Genomic DNA, 14,545 nt, shown 5'->3' with positions numbered 1-14,545 from the left:
AGTGGCAGATGTACAGTATAAAACATGACACACAAGGAAGGAGATTAGCGGCTATGTAGGAGTAGCAGTAGTGGCAATGGTGGCAGTAGTAAGTGCAGCAGTACAGTATGAAATCTGACAGACAAGGCAGAAGATGTTCACCTGTTTAGGAGTAGTAGTAATGGGAGCAGAACAATATTTAGTAGGAGAACTGCAGCTGTGTAGGAGTAGTAGTAATAGCAGCAGGTGTAGTGGTAGCTGCAGCAGCATGAGTACAAACATAACAGACAAGGAGGCAGAAGATTTGCGCCTGTGTAGGGGTAGCAGTAGTGGCATTGGTGGCAGTAGTAATTGTAGCAGTACGGTATGAAATCTGACAGACAAGGCAGGAGATTTGCGGTTGTGTTGGAGTGGCAGTTGTGGCGTTGGTGGCAGTAGAAGCTGCAGCAGTACGGTATTGAATCTGACAGACAAGGAAAGAGATGTGCACCTGTGTAGGAGTAGTAGTAGCAGTGTAGGGAACATGATGGACAGGTAGACAGCGGCAGTGGCATCATTGGGCTGGTGATAAATAGCCACTGTCCGCAATAGAAGTTCTTATGGATCCATTTTTACAAATGTTTTCTCTGACAGTACACTGGAGGCTGGATAAGACAGTACACTGATAGCAAACCGGGCCCATTCCTGCGGCTCGTCCACTATATCTACTCAGAAGGCCATGGGGTCAGGGTATGTGCTGAGGAAAGGGCACAGCACAGAGACAACTAAACCTGGTTGTTCAGTTGGTGTCTATCAGTTTGCTGATTGCATCTGGTTGGTGCAGTGGTTGAATAATCTTCCATCATGTTCAGCAATCTGTTTTGGCTGCTGCTGCTGTATCTGGGCATGGCTGTACACATATCTGTCCCTGTGGTCTGTCGCAGTGCTTGTCCCCAACTATATTCACACTGGCTGCGGTGAGCAGTGGCAGTGCTTCTCTCCCCTATGTCTCCAGTGGCTGATTAGTTAGCGAGTGCATCGGGGAGATACATGAGCCGGCTTCCATCTTCTGTCTGCAGTGTACTAAACACTGAATTCGGGTTTCTATTAGCAGTCTGCAGTTTTCAAACCAGTATCTGGATCTGGATGTAATAAAAAATTAGTATAGCCCATAACTTCCATTCAATTTCATGGACATTCCAGAAACAGTAGGGCAGGAACTTTGGCAGTTTTTTTTAAACCAGACCAGATCTTGCAGCTTGGATCTTTGATTTAGTGGCCAATAGGACAAGATCAGGGCACCCCCCCCCCCCTCCCCATTCTAAAGATAGGTGCAGATCCAAGAGGTGGACCCCACATTTCAGATATGTCTGAAATCATAATAAAACAACTCTGCTGTTTTCATTATATTGCACATGATGTTATGTAGCATTGTCCTGAAGTGTCCTCCATGAATGTTTAACAATAAAGCGTTTCATTTATGAAATATTTTTTGTTGTTTCTTTCTGTGGTTCCAAGAATGTCCTTTCTAGACCCAAGAATTTCAGCAGTTGCACTTTGTGTTTTGGGCTACGGGGATCTTCTCAGGAATAACATCTTGAGGGATTTTCTTAGGATGTCATTGCAGAACAATGCTATTTTCAATTCACTAGACTGTATTTTAAAGGGGTTTCTCAACTTTAAACTTTTTAATAGACCCCTTCAGAGCTGCCAGACCCGCAGTAGGGTTCTTATTTACCTTGTCTGTGTCACTGCATCCTGGTTCCATTGCTAACTCTGCAGGTCCTAGGTCTCTGAGAATCATCATCCTTTTGAGGGAAAGGTGGGAGAGGCACATGACCATTGCAGCCAATCGCTGCCTGTAGTAGTGATGTCACCCACTCATTATGTCCCTGAGTCACGTGCCACACAGGTGACATTTTACCACTATGGGCAGTGATTGGCTGCAGTGGTTACATGTCCCCTCAACCCTTCCTCAACAGGATGTTCATTCCCAGGTACTGGAGGCATTCTATACTCCAGTCTTATATGAACTATGGAATATCTTCTAGAAGACCGTGTGCCAAAAAAAATCCAATACTACACCAGCTAAGGGCTGTGGAGGGCATGCCCCTTTTGTTAAGCCCCACCTCCTTTTTAGAAAAGGGTTGTGTCACCGCCAGCTCTCTGAGAAGGTCTGGCAGACGTTATTCTGTACCTCTTGCATGATGTTCTTTGTTTTGGTTTCACTTTGTCATCTCTTTTCCTTCTCCCAGCTGGCACCTATTCACACTAATTGCCTCCTTTTATATTCCCTCCCATACTGCCTCACTTTGCGGTTTATACTACTTCCTGGATTGAAGTGATCACTGCTGGAGACTTCTGTTACTGCTGGTTCAGATAAGTTCTTTCTTGTATTGTGTTTCTTTGCTGGCTTGATTCTAGGTGACCCTGACTCCCTCTGTATTAAGTGCAGGGAGCCGGTGGTCGTGTCCCCTCACTATTATAGGGTTTTCAGGTGTCACACAGTCTAGGTACCAGGGTATGAACCGTCTACCTCTGAGACCCTTGTATGTGCTTAGCAGTCAGGGTGAGCTCTTAGCGTTTTACAGGGGTCACCTTTATGCTCCTTAGTTTGGGATCAAGCCAGTCGGATGTTTATCCATAACTTCCAACTATCTGCAATATCATCTGTGACATTATAAACCGCCTTTACCGTCTTAAGCATGGATCCGGTTTCAGCCTTGATTGACCGCATGCAGGGTCTTTCACTGGAGGTAGCAGATCTCCGTAAAACTGTGTCTCAGTTTCAGGTGACCGGTTCTGCTTGCGTTCATGGAGTTTGTTCAGAGCCTAAGATCTCGCTTCCGGATGCGTTCTCCGGGGGTAGTGAGAATTTTGTTCGCTTTAGAGAGGCTTGCAAACCATCCATTTTCGCCTACTTCCCCATTCCTCTGGTGATGAGGAGCAGAGGGTGGGGATCATCATCTCGCTGCTCAGGGATAACGTTCAGTCTTGGGCCTTTTCGCTGCCGGTGGGGGCACGGCCTCTCCGATCGGTGGATGAATTTTTTGTAGCCCTGGGGCAGATATATGATGACCCGGATCGTATTGCTCTGGCTGAATCTAAACTGCGTCTTTTATGCCAGGGTAAACAGTCCGCAGAGATATATTGTTCTGAATTTCGGAGATGGGCTGCTGATACTGGTTGGAACGATGCTGCACTCCGAAGTCAATTTTGCCATGGTCTTTCGGAGGGATTGAAAGATGCATTTGCGTTTCATGAGAGACCTGCCTCGTTGGACTCTGCCATGTCTCTAGCTGTCCGTATTGACAGGCGTCTTAGAGAAAGAGGAGAGACCACTCCTTCATGTCATATTCAGTCCGAGGACAGTGGAGCAGTCTCATTCAGTGCACAGGGGCCTCAGTCTCTCTCAATCCCCTCTGAGCAGAAGGCTATGCAGCTGGGTTTGCTTGCCTCTGATAGTAGAGGATTCAGCTCTCAGAGGAGGGTTTGTTTCTCTTGTGGGGGAATAAATAATTTGGCTAATGTTTGCCCCTCTAGGAGATTCAGGGTGCTTTCTGAGGGTAATAAAGAAACAAAAAGAAAAAAACCCTCTAAAAACTTTCCATTTGCTACTATTGGCAAGGTTGATGCGGAAATTGAAGGTTTGCCGTTTGCTTGTAGTTCCTGTTTTGTCCTACCTGCCAGGGTGGCGCTAGATAGCAAGAACATTGTGAGATTTTTGTAGATAGTGTAGCAGCGGTCAATCTCATTGATAATCAATTTGCTATAACACATGATTTCCAGGTATTATAGGGTTTTCAGGTGTTACACAGTCTAGGTACGAGGGCATGCAACCGTCTACCTCTGAGACCCTTGTATGTGCTTAGCAGTCAGGGTGAGCTTTTAGGGTTTTACAGGGGTCACCTTTATGCTCCTTAGTTTGGGATCAAGCCAGTCAGATGTTTATCCATAACTTCCAGATATCTGCAATATCATCCGTGACAGGTTGACAGTGTTAGAAACCCACAGAAAGTCACAAATGTGCATAAAATGATGCCTACACAAAAAATTGCAACTTCTGTACGAACAGGCTTTAAAAAAGTTATTTTTTAAATTATAGTCTAATACTGTCTCTTGAAGGGGGTTTCCTGGGATTTGCTTATTGAGGAGCTTAGGATAGGTCAACAGTATCAAATGGGCAGAGCTCTGGCACTCCTGCTGATCAGCTGTTTTCAGAAGTTCCAGCGCTGGAAACAGGCACTCCTAATTCACAGCTCTGTCTACCATGTAGTGGCCGGGCCTGCTTACTTGCTCCTCCTCCTCCCCCCCAGGCACCATCCTCCTCTGACTCCTCTTTAGACTCTTGCTGACTTGTCTCAGATGGAGTAGCCCCCCCTGGGAATTCATTCAGCATTGCGACTCCCTCATCTTCCTGCTCCTCGACAGCTTGATCAATGACACAACGCAATGCAAGCTCCAGAAAGAAGGCGTAAGGTACGATGTCACTGATAGCGCCCTGGCTGCGATTGACCAGTTTGGTGATCTCATCAAATGGCCGCAGAAGTCTGCATGCGTCGCGCATGAGCAGCCACTGTCGCGGTGAAAAAAAAAAAACTTCCCAGAACCTGTCCTGCCGCAGAGTTCGTACAGGTAGTTGTTAACGGTATGTTTCTGCTGAAGTAGCCTATAATGCATATACAAGGTGGAGTTCCAGCGCGTCGGGCAGTCACAAATCAGACGACTGACGAGCAAGTGGTGTCACTGCTGAACATCAGCTAGACGAGCCATGGCCGTGTAAGATCTTCTAAAATGGCCAGAGATTTTCCTGGCCTGCCGCAAGACATCCTGGACCCCTGGGTATTTGGCAACGAATCACTGCGCGACTAAGCTCAGGATATGTGCTATGCACGTGTGTCATTTTGCCCTGTTTCAGGGCGCTCAGCAGATTGGCACCGTGGTCGCACACCACTTTACCAACTGTCAAATTGAGTGGGGTTAGCCACTGATCGGCCTGTGACTGCAGAGCTGAAAGGAGTGCAGGATTGATGTGGCTCTTGGCTTCCAGGCACAACAGCCGCAGCACAGCATGGCAACGCCTCACCTGGCACGTCGAATAGGTTTTGGGGGGCGCAGCAGAAGAGACGGTAGAAGTGGAAAAGGAGGAGTCGGACGAGGGGGAGACAGAGGATGGAGTAGAAGAAGAAGAGGCAGGCCTGCATGATATCCGTGGTGGTAACACCAAATCCACACGGGTGCCACGGGTTACATGCTTGACGGCAGTCAGAAGCTTCTCCCAGTGGGCAGTAAAAGTTATGTACCTTCCCTGCCCGTGTTTGCTAGACCATGTGTCTGTGGTCAGATGTGTGTAAGCACCGACAGTGTGCCAGAGATATATTAACTTTCCGCTGAACGTGGCCATACTATAGTTCAGGGATGCCCTTCTGGGAGAAATATTTCCTTCCGGGGACCTTCCATTGCGGTGTGCCAATGGCCACAAATTTTCTAAAGGCCTCTGAGTCCACCAATTTATATGACAGCAGTTGGCGGGCTAGCAGTTCCGACAAGCCAGTGGTCAGCCGAACATTTAGGCCACAGAAGCCTGCCTTGTGCCAGATGAACGGGACGACGGCACAGTGGAAGGTGGAGGACAAATGAGAGGAGAAAGAAGAGGCAGGATATGGAGCACCACGAGTGTGGCTTTGTGGATTCTGATGGCGTTGCTCCCACTGGGCTAAATGATGGGAGGCCAGGTGCCTTCTTAAGGTGGTCGTCCCTAGGTGAGTGTTGGGCTTACCGCGACTTATGCGTTGATAGCACAGGCTGCCGATGGCAACACTATTATCAGCAACTGACACGTTAAAAAAAGCCCACACAGATGTGATCGTGAATGGTGGATGGCTTGCTCCAGATACATTTGCAGTCTGCTTTTTGCCTCCTGTGCACTGCGAGTTCTGCCTGCTTCTCCTCACAATCTGCTGCTCTGTCTCTCCCTCTGAACTTTCCTCCTCTTCCTCTCTTGTGGGCACCCACGTGACGTCCATCAACACGTCATCATCGTCACCTTCACCATCACTGACATTAAAGATCTCGGAGTAGGTAGCAACAGCTGGGACCACTTTCTTTGGGCCGATCTGGGTACTGTTGTCAGACCGCTGGGTGGCGGCCGCTGCTACCTCCTCTTCCTCATCATGTCAGTACACAAGGGCCATGTCAGTACACAAGGGCAGGCGAGGTTGGGTCAGAAACAAAAGCCAAGAGTCAAAATCCAGAGTAGCAGAAGCACTGAGTAGTAACAATAGGCACAGGACCAAAAATCGCAGGCAACCTGTGGCCAGCAGGATGTCTGTATAAATAGTTAAAGGCTAAGGTCAAGTGATGTGGCCAGCGTCACATGACCCGCTCAGACAAAGAAGCCGAGCACCGAGTGGCCAGCTCGGTGCTTAGCCTGATACTGTTGCCAGGGGAACGGAGGACGCCGACCGTACAGACTGCAGGAGCGCGGTCGGGTCTGCTCTGTCCGCTGTTACCTGAGAGACGGGGACGCCACGTGCATCGCCGCTCAGGGAGAGAGGCAGGACGCCGGCGGCGCAGTGCAGGAAGATCGCGTCGCCGGCGCCCTGTGACATAAACTTATAAATTATCGGCAGAGAGTTTCTTCTGAAAATCAATATAAATTTTTATTCAGCAATATGCATTGTTGCTAAATAGTGATAATATTGATGTAGGAACTAATCTTATCCGTCCACAATAAGCGGGGATTGGCTAAGAATCAAACCAACTAATTTATATTAATACTACACATAACAAAAACATACATTACCCGGAGGCAGATATTTTGCAGAGTCTTAAAGGGGTTCTGCACTTTGTTTAAACTGATGATCTATCCTCTGGATAGATCATCACCATCTGATCGGCGGGGGTTGACACCCGGGACCCCCGTCAATCAGCTGTTTGAGAAGGCAGCGGTGCTCCAGCAGCGCCGCGGCCTTCTCACTGTTTACCACTGGCCCAGTGACGTCACAACTAATATCAACTTGCCTGGACGCGGCTAAGCTCCGTTCACTTGAATGGAGCTTAGTCCCGCCCAGGCAAGTTGATACTAGTCGTGACGTCACTGGGCCAGCGGTAAACAGTGAGATGGCTGCGGCGCTGCTATATCGCCGCTGCCTTCTTAAACAACTGATTGGCGGGGGTCCTGGACCCCCGCCGATCAGATGCTGATGATCTATCCAGAGGATAGATCATCAGTTTAAACAAAGTGCAGAGTTTTCCAATCATGTCGGATGGACGTGTAACTATGATAATGGCTGATGATGTCACTGCATTTCCCAGGATACGTTTCTGTTACTGGTGTAATGATACCTACTTACAGCTAGGTGGCACTGTTGTATAAGCCATTAGCATCATACTAGAAATGGTTAACTTATACATGCCTGACATCATCCTGCATTCTATACATTTGACCTCGGTACTTTAAATCAGCGATAAGGGATTTAACCACCTCAGCCCCTATAGCTTAAACCCCCTTAATGACCAGGCCACTTTTTACACTTCTGACCTACACTACTTTGACCGTTTATTGCTCGGTCATGCAACTTACCACCCAAATGAATTTTACCTCCTTTTCTTCTCACTAATAGAGCTTTCATTTGGTGGTATTTCATTGCTGCTGACATTTTTACTTTTTTTGTAATTAATCGAAATTTAACGATTTTTTTGCAAAAAAATGACATTTTTCACTTTCAGTTGTAAAATTTTGCAAAAAAAACGACATCCATATATAAATTTTTCTCTAAATTTATTGTTCTACATGTCTTTGATAAAAAAAAATGTTTGGGTAAAAAAAAAAAAAATGGTTTGGGTAAAAGTTATAGCGTTTACAAACTATGGTACAAAAATGTGAATTTCCGCTTTTTGAATCAGCTCTGACTTTCTGAGCACGTCATGTTTCCTGAGGTTCTACAATGCCCAGACAGTACAAACACCCCACAAATGACCCCATTTCGGAAAGTAGACACCCTAAGGTATTCGCTGATGGGCATAGTGAGTTCATAGAAGTTTTTATTTTTTGTCACAAGTTAGTGGAAAATGATGATTTATTTTATTATTTTTTTTCTTAAAAAGTCTCATATTCCACTAACTTGTGACAAAAAATAAAAACTTCTATGAACTCACTATGCCCATCAGCGAATACCTTGGGGTGTCTTCTTTCCAAAATGGGGTCACTTGTGGGGTAGTTATACTGCCCTGGCATTCTAGGGGCCCAAATGTGTGGTAAGTAGTTTGAAATCAAAATCTGTAAAAAATGGCCGGTGAAATCCGAAAGGTGCTCTTTGGAATGTGGCCCCCTTTGCCCACCTAGGCTGCAAAAAAGTGTCACACATGTGGTATCTCCGTACTCAGGAGAAGTTGGGCAATGTGTTTTGGGGTGTCATTTTACATATACCCATGCTGGGTGAGAGAAATATCTTGGCAAAAGACAACTTTTCCAATTTTTTTTATACAAAGTTGGCATTTGACCAAGATATTTCTCTCACCCAGCATGGGTATATGTAAAATGACACCGCAAAACACATTCCCCAACTTCTCCTGAGTACGGCGATACCACATGTGTGACACTTTTTTGCAGCCTAGATGCGCAAAGGTGCCCAAATTCCTTTTAGGAGGGCATTTTTAGACATTTGGATCCCAGACTTCTTCTCACGCTTTAGGGTCCCTAAAAAGCCAGGGCAGTATAAATACCCCACATGTGACCCCATTTTGGAAAGAAGACACCCCAAGGTATTCAATGAGGAGCATAGCGAGTTCATAGAAAAAAAAAAAATTGGCACAAGTTAGCGGAAATAGATTTTTTGTTTTTTGTTCTCACAAAGTCTCCCTTTCCGCTAACTTGAGACAAAAATTTGAATCTTTCATGGACTCAATATGCCCCTCAGCGAATACCTTGGGGTGTCTTCTTTCCAAAATGGTGTTATTTGTGGGGTGTTTGTACTGCCCTGGCATTTGAGGGTCTCCGCAATCATTACATGTATGGCCAGCATTAGGAGTTTCTGCTATTCTCCTTATATTGAGCATACGGGTAATGAGATTTTTTTTTTCCGTTCAGCCTCTGGGCTGAAAGAAAAAAATGAACGGCACAGATTTCTTCATTCGCATCGATCAATGTGGATGAAAAAATCTCTGCCAAAAAAAGAAAAAGGAGGGGAAAGGCGTTTGCCAGGACATAGGAGCTCCGCCCAACATCCATACCCACTTAGCTCGTATGCCCTGGCAAACCCGATTTCTCCATTCACATCAATCGATGTGGATGAATAAATCTTTGCCGGGATTTTTTTTTTTTTATATATATATACAAAGTGTTTGCCAAAGCATATGAACACCGCCACCTCCTCAGCTCATATGCCTCGGCAAACGTATCTTTTACTGCAGAGGAGAAATCTCGTCTTGCAGCGCCGCATACACCGACTTGTGTGTAATCTGACAGCAGCGCAATGCTTCTGTCTGAATGCACATCAGTGCTGCAGCTAGTCGATCGGTTGGTCCACCTGGAAGGTAAAAAAAAAAAAAGAAAAACCAGGCCGCAACACAATAAATTTTATTAACTTTATAATAACTTTTGAACAGAACATATAAACTTTTTTTAACTTTTTGAACTGAAGTTAACTTTTTTGCTTACTTTTTTTTATTTTTTATTTTTTTTTTACCTTTTATAGGACAAACCTCTCCTTCCCCATGGGACAATGTGCAAAGCGCAAATCGCCCAAAGATGTGGCAAAGTACATTATGCACTTTATCCCAGGTGAAAGGAGAGGTTTGCAGTAGCTGTGAGTGTAAGGGCCCTAATAGCCCTGTGTGCCTGTCCTGTGAGATGCAATCCCTATGCTAAGTGTACCTGTGTGTGGTACTTCCGGAAACACTCTCCAAAGCATAGGGCAGGGTAGTCAGGACAGAAATAGCGGGTGTCACGCCTTATTCCACTCCTGCTACAGACACGACATCTTTTTCGGGGTGACGGTTGGGTTGAGGTACCAGGAACGACACTGGGGAAATGTCACTCGTGTAGACGGCTAACTACACTGGTGGATGGGGCTACGGAACCTTCTGGATACAGGAGGTTCTCGATGATCTCTTCCTGAAATTTGAGGAAGGATCGTGTTCTCCCAGCCTTACTGTAGAGAACAAAACTATTGTACAGCGCCAATTGAATTAAATATACAGACACCTTCTTATACCAGCGTCTGGTGCGTCGGGAAACTAAATACGGAGACAACATCTGGTCATTGAAGTCCACCCCTCCCATGAGCAAATTATAGTCGTGGACACAGAGGGGCTTTTCAATGACACGGGTTGCTCGCTCAATTTGGATTGTCGTGTCTGCGTGAATGGAGGAGAGCATGTAAACGTCACGCTTGTCTCTCCATTTCACCGCGAGCAGTTCTTCGTTACACAAGGCAGCCCTCTCCCCCCTTGCAAGACGGGTGGTGACGAGCCGTTGGGGGAAGCCCACGTGACTAGTTCGCGCGGTGCCACAGGCGCCAATCTGTTCTAGAAACAAATGCCTAAAGAGGGCCACACTTGTGTAGAAATTGTCCACATAAAGATGGTACCCCTTGCCAAATAAGGGTGACACCAAGTCCCAGACTGTCTTCCCACTGCTCCCCAGGTAGTCAGGGTAACCGACCGGCTCCAGGGTCTGATCTTTTCCCTCATAGATCCGAAATTTGTGGGTATAGCCTGTGGCCCTTTCACAGAGCTTATACAATTTGACCCCATACTGGGCACGCTTGCTTGGGATGTATTGTTTGAAGCCAAGGCGCCCGGTAAAATGTATTAGGGACTCGTCTACGCAGATGTTTTGCTCAGGGGTATACAAATCTGCAAATTTCTGGTTGAAGTGGTCTATGAGGGGCCGAATTTTGTGGAGCCGGTCAAAAGCTGGGTGGCCTCTGGGACGGGAGGTGGTGTTGTCGCTAAAATGCAGGAAACACAGGATGGCCTCAAATCGTGCCCTGGACATAGCAGCAGAAAACATGGGCATGTGATGAATCGGGTTCGTGGACCAATATGACCGCAATTCATGCTTTTTGGTTAGACCCATGTTGAGGAGAAGGCCCAGAAAAATTTTAATTTCGGAAACTTGGACTGGTTTCCACCGGAAAGGCTGGGCATAAAAGCTTCCCGGGTTGGCAGATATAAATTGTGTGGCATACCGATTTGTTTCTGCCACGACTAAGTCCAAGAGCTCCGCAGTCAAGAACAGCTCAAAAAATACCAGGGCAGAACCTATCTGAGCTGTCTCAACCCGAACTCCAGACTGGGCGGTGAAAGGGGGAACTAATGGTGCGGCTGAAGTTGGTGACTGCCAATCAGGATTTGCCAGCACCTCAGGGACTCTAGGGGCTCTACGGGCCTGTCTGTGCGGTGGCTGCGACGGGGTAACTATTGCACGTGCCACCGTACCAGCTTCAACTGCCCTTCTGGTGCTCACCACTTCACCATGTTGTACGGCAGTGCTGGTACTAGGTCCAGGGAGGGCTGCGCTGCTGGTGTATGCCTCACCACGTGATCCGGCAGCGACAGCCCCACTCTGCTGCCCTTGAAACGGATCCTGCACAACCTGTGGTCTAGCGACACCGGGCCTGGTACGCCTGGTGGTATCAGGGACCTCAACCTCCTCGTCCGAACTTTGGGTCAGAGAGCCACTGCTCTCTACAGGTTCATATTCTGACCCGCTAGATTCGTCAGATGAGGGTTCCCACTCCTCATCCGACTGGGTCAGAATCCTGTAGGCCTCTTCAGAAGAATACCCCCTGTTTGACATTTGGACTACTACATTTAGGGGTATTCCCTGAGACTACCCAAGAAAAAAAGCAAGCCTGTCTTACAAAGGGGAGGCTAGCGAAGTACCGGAGGCCGCTGCGGTTGATAAAAAATATCAAAACAGATTTTTTTTTATCGCCGCAGCACTTGGAAAGTGATTGTGCAGTGATCAAAAAAATATATATTTTTTGTCACTGCGGCGGGGCGGGTGTGGGTGAACGCATGTGTGGGCGACCGATCAGGCATGATCGGGAAAACACTGCGTTTTGGGTGGAGGGCGAGCTAAGGTGACACTAATACAATTATAGATCTGACTGTGATCAGTTTTGATCACTTACAGATACTATAAAAGTACAAATGCTGATTAGCGATACGCTAATCAGTGAATCAGTGGCTGCGGTGCGGGGGGCTGGGCGCTAACCGACGCTAAACTACCTAACCAAGGGGCCTAAACTATCCTAAAACCTAACAGTCAATACCAGTGGAAAAAAAAAGTGACAGTTTACACTGATCACTTTTTTCCTTTCACTAGTTGATTGACAGGGGCGATCAAGGGGTGATCAAGGGGTTAATTCGGGTGATGGGGGGTGATCTGGGGCTAAGTGTAGTGTTGGTGGGTACTCACAGTGATCTCTGCTCCTCTGCTGGAACCAACCGACGAAAAGGACCAGCAGAGGAGCAGACAAGCCATTTAACACATCATATTTACTAATATCTGTTATATGGCTTGTGATTCGTTTTTTTGAAAATCGCCAGCCTGCCAGCCAATGATCGTGGCTGGCAGGCTGGTGACGAACTTGTCCTCTAACTTTTGCCGGCCCGCGATGCGCATGCGCGGGCCGGCTTTGAGCGAAATCTCGCGTCTCGCGAGATGACGCGTATATGCGTGACTGTGCGCAGCGCTGCCACCTCCGGAACGCGATCCTGCGTTAGGTGGTCCGGAGGCGGTTAATTCAACACATGTCGCCATTATAATCCAGACTTGGAGGAACCAGCAAGAGTTTCCCAACCTATAAATCCATTGTTATAGATAAGAAATACAATTGAGGCCTATACTAGCACAGGTGTTGGGTATCTTCTAGCTGTCTAACAGTGATTAAGCGCTAGTTAGAATAACACAGCTTCTTCTGAACGAATCCTCATTAACGCTGTTTTAGAAAGGAAGATTCTCCTAGCGAGAAATATATACAAGACACTGGATACATCAAGGTCCTTCAGAATATATAACAATATAAGATAAAGAAATATATGTCTTTTTAATTTTTTTTATACAAAACTAAGGTTGATTATATGAATACACAGATTTTCTGCTTCATTAGACAGTGACAGGTGACAGGTCTCACGCAGGTTAGAGGCAAGGAAGGGGTGGATAGCGCGGTCCACACCCCTGTTCCACCACAGGTGAGACAAGCTGGAGGTCATCAGGCTGGCATAAGGCACCTCCCAGAGTGTCAGAAAGGGGAGTTTGTTACCTGTGGACAGAGGCCTGGAGGCTCTGTCTGTGTGGTCTCAGCTGGGCAAGGCTGAGGGACCCCAAGGCTGGGAGATAGCCTGGAGTTGGGTGACGCAGCGACGCCTGGAAGGGTCGCAGGGCCATAGTCAGGCGGACTACTGAGCCCCAATCCCCCACAAGAAACAGGGAACTAGAGACAGTGGGCATACTGTGCTCTGTACAGCCAGAAGGCCGTGGGACATTGGCTGACAAAGCCGCATGAGTTCACAGGGTGTGAACTGGGACCTAGGTGAGTCAGGAAACTTTTTGTTTAGTTAGAGCCTGGACGGGCGAGTGTTTATTATTTTGTCATTTTATTGTTGCTGGTGTTGAACAATAAATGCACTGTTTGGACCTGAAACCTGGTGTCCTGAAGCCGTATCTGTGAGAGTGACCCCCGGTGAAGAGCTAACCCCCCCACACTGTATAGGTAATTAGTAGCAGCTGCGTCCAGGGAATTCTTATCTCCTGTCATAAATCCATGAGATGAGGTAAGAAACACTCCCTTCCAGATTGGCACACATCTGCAAGGAAGAACCTTTATACTCAGTAACCTTCCTTTGAACTCATTTTGGCCGACATAAAAACAAAATCCATATAGAATAGTGAACTTGATCCACCATGGCTTCTCATAGGCCATAAATACCCATTATAACTAGATATAAGAGGCCGGTGCTCCTCCATTACATGTCACTGCACACACGTGTATACACTGCACATGACGGCTCTTACCCTGTGATATAAGAGGCTGGGGCTCCTCCATTACATGTCACTGCACACACGTGTATACACTGTACATGACGGCTCTTACCTTGTGATATAAGAGGCTGGTGCTCCTCCATTACATGTGACTGCACACACGTGTATACACTGCACATGACGGCTCTTACCTTGTGATATAAGAGGCTGGTGCTCCTCCATTACATGTCACCGCACACACGTGTATACACTGCACATGACGGCTCTTACCTTGTGATATAAGAGGCTGGTGCTCCTCCATTACATGTCACCGCACACACGTGTATACACTGCACATGACGGCTCTTACCTTGTGATATAAGAGGCTGGTGCTCCTCCATTACATGTCACTGCACACACGTGTATACACTGCACATGACGGCTCTTACCTTGTGATATAAGAGGCTGGTGCTCCTCCATTACATGTCACTGCACACACGTGTATACACTGCACATGACGGCTCTTACCGTGTGATATAAGAGGCTGGTGCTCCTCCATTACATGTCACTGCACACACGTGTATACACTGCACATGACGGCTCTTACCCTGT

General features: G+C 47.0%; 1 protein-coding gene and 1 pseudogene across 1 annotated transcript in view; one reads left to right on the top strand and one right to left on the bottom strand.

Annotated features, from left to right (window-relative positions):
• LOC120991124 (zinc finger protein 585A-like) overlaps nt 1–14,545 on the top strand; it is a 2,129,672-nt gene that overhangs the window by 1,971,899 nt on the left and 143,228 nt on the right. The gene's annotated exons all lie outside the window — the stretch shown is intronic.
• Nucleotides 1–14,545, bottom strand: part of LOC120991126 — a 126,937-nt pseudogene that overhangs the window by 35,347 nt on the left and 77,045 nt on the right.

This window comes from Bufo bufo, chromosome 2, assembly GCF_905171765.1.
Source record: "Bufo bufo chromosome 2, aBufBuf1.1, whole genome shotgun sequence".
Lineage (NCBI taxonomy): Eukaryota > Metazoa > Chordata > Amphibia > Anura > Bufonidae > Bufo > Bufo bufo.
Note: the sequence above shows the minus strand (reverse complement) of the source record. Positions and strands in the feature narration are given on the sequence as shown.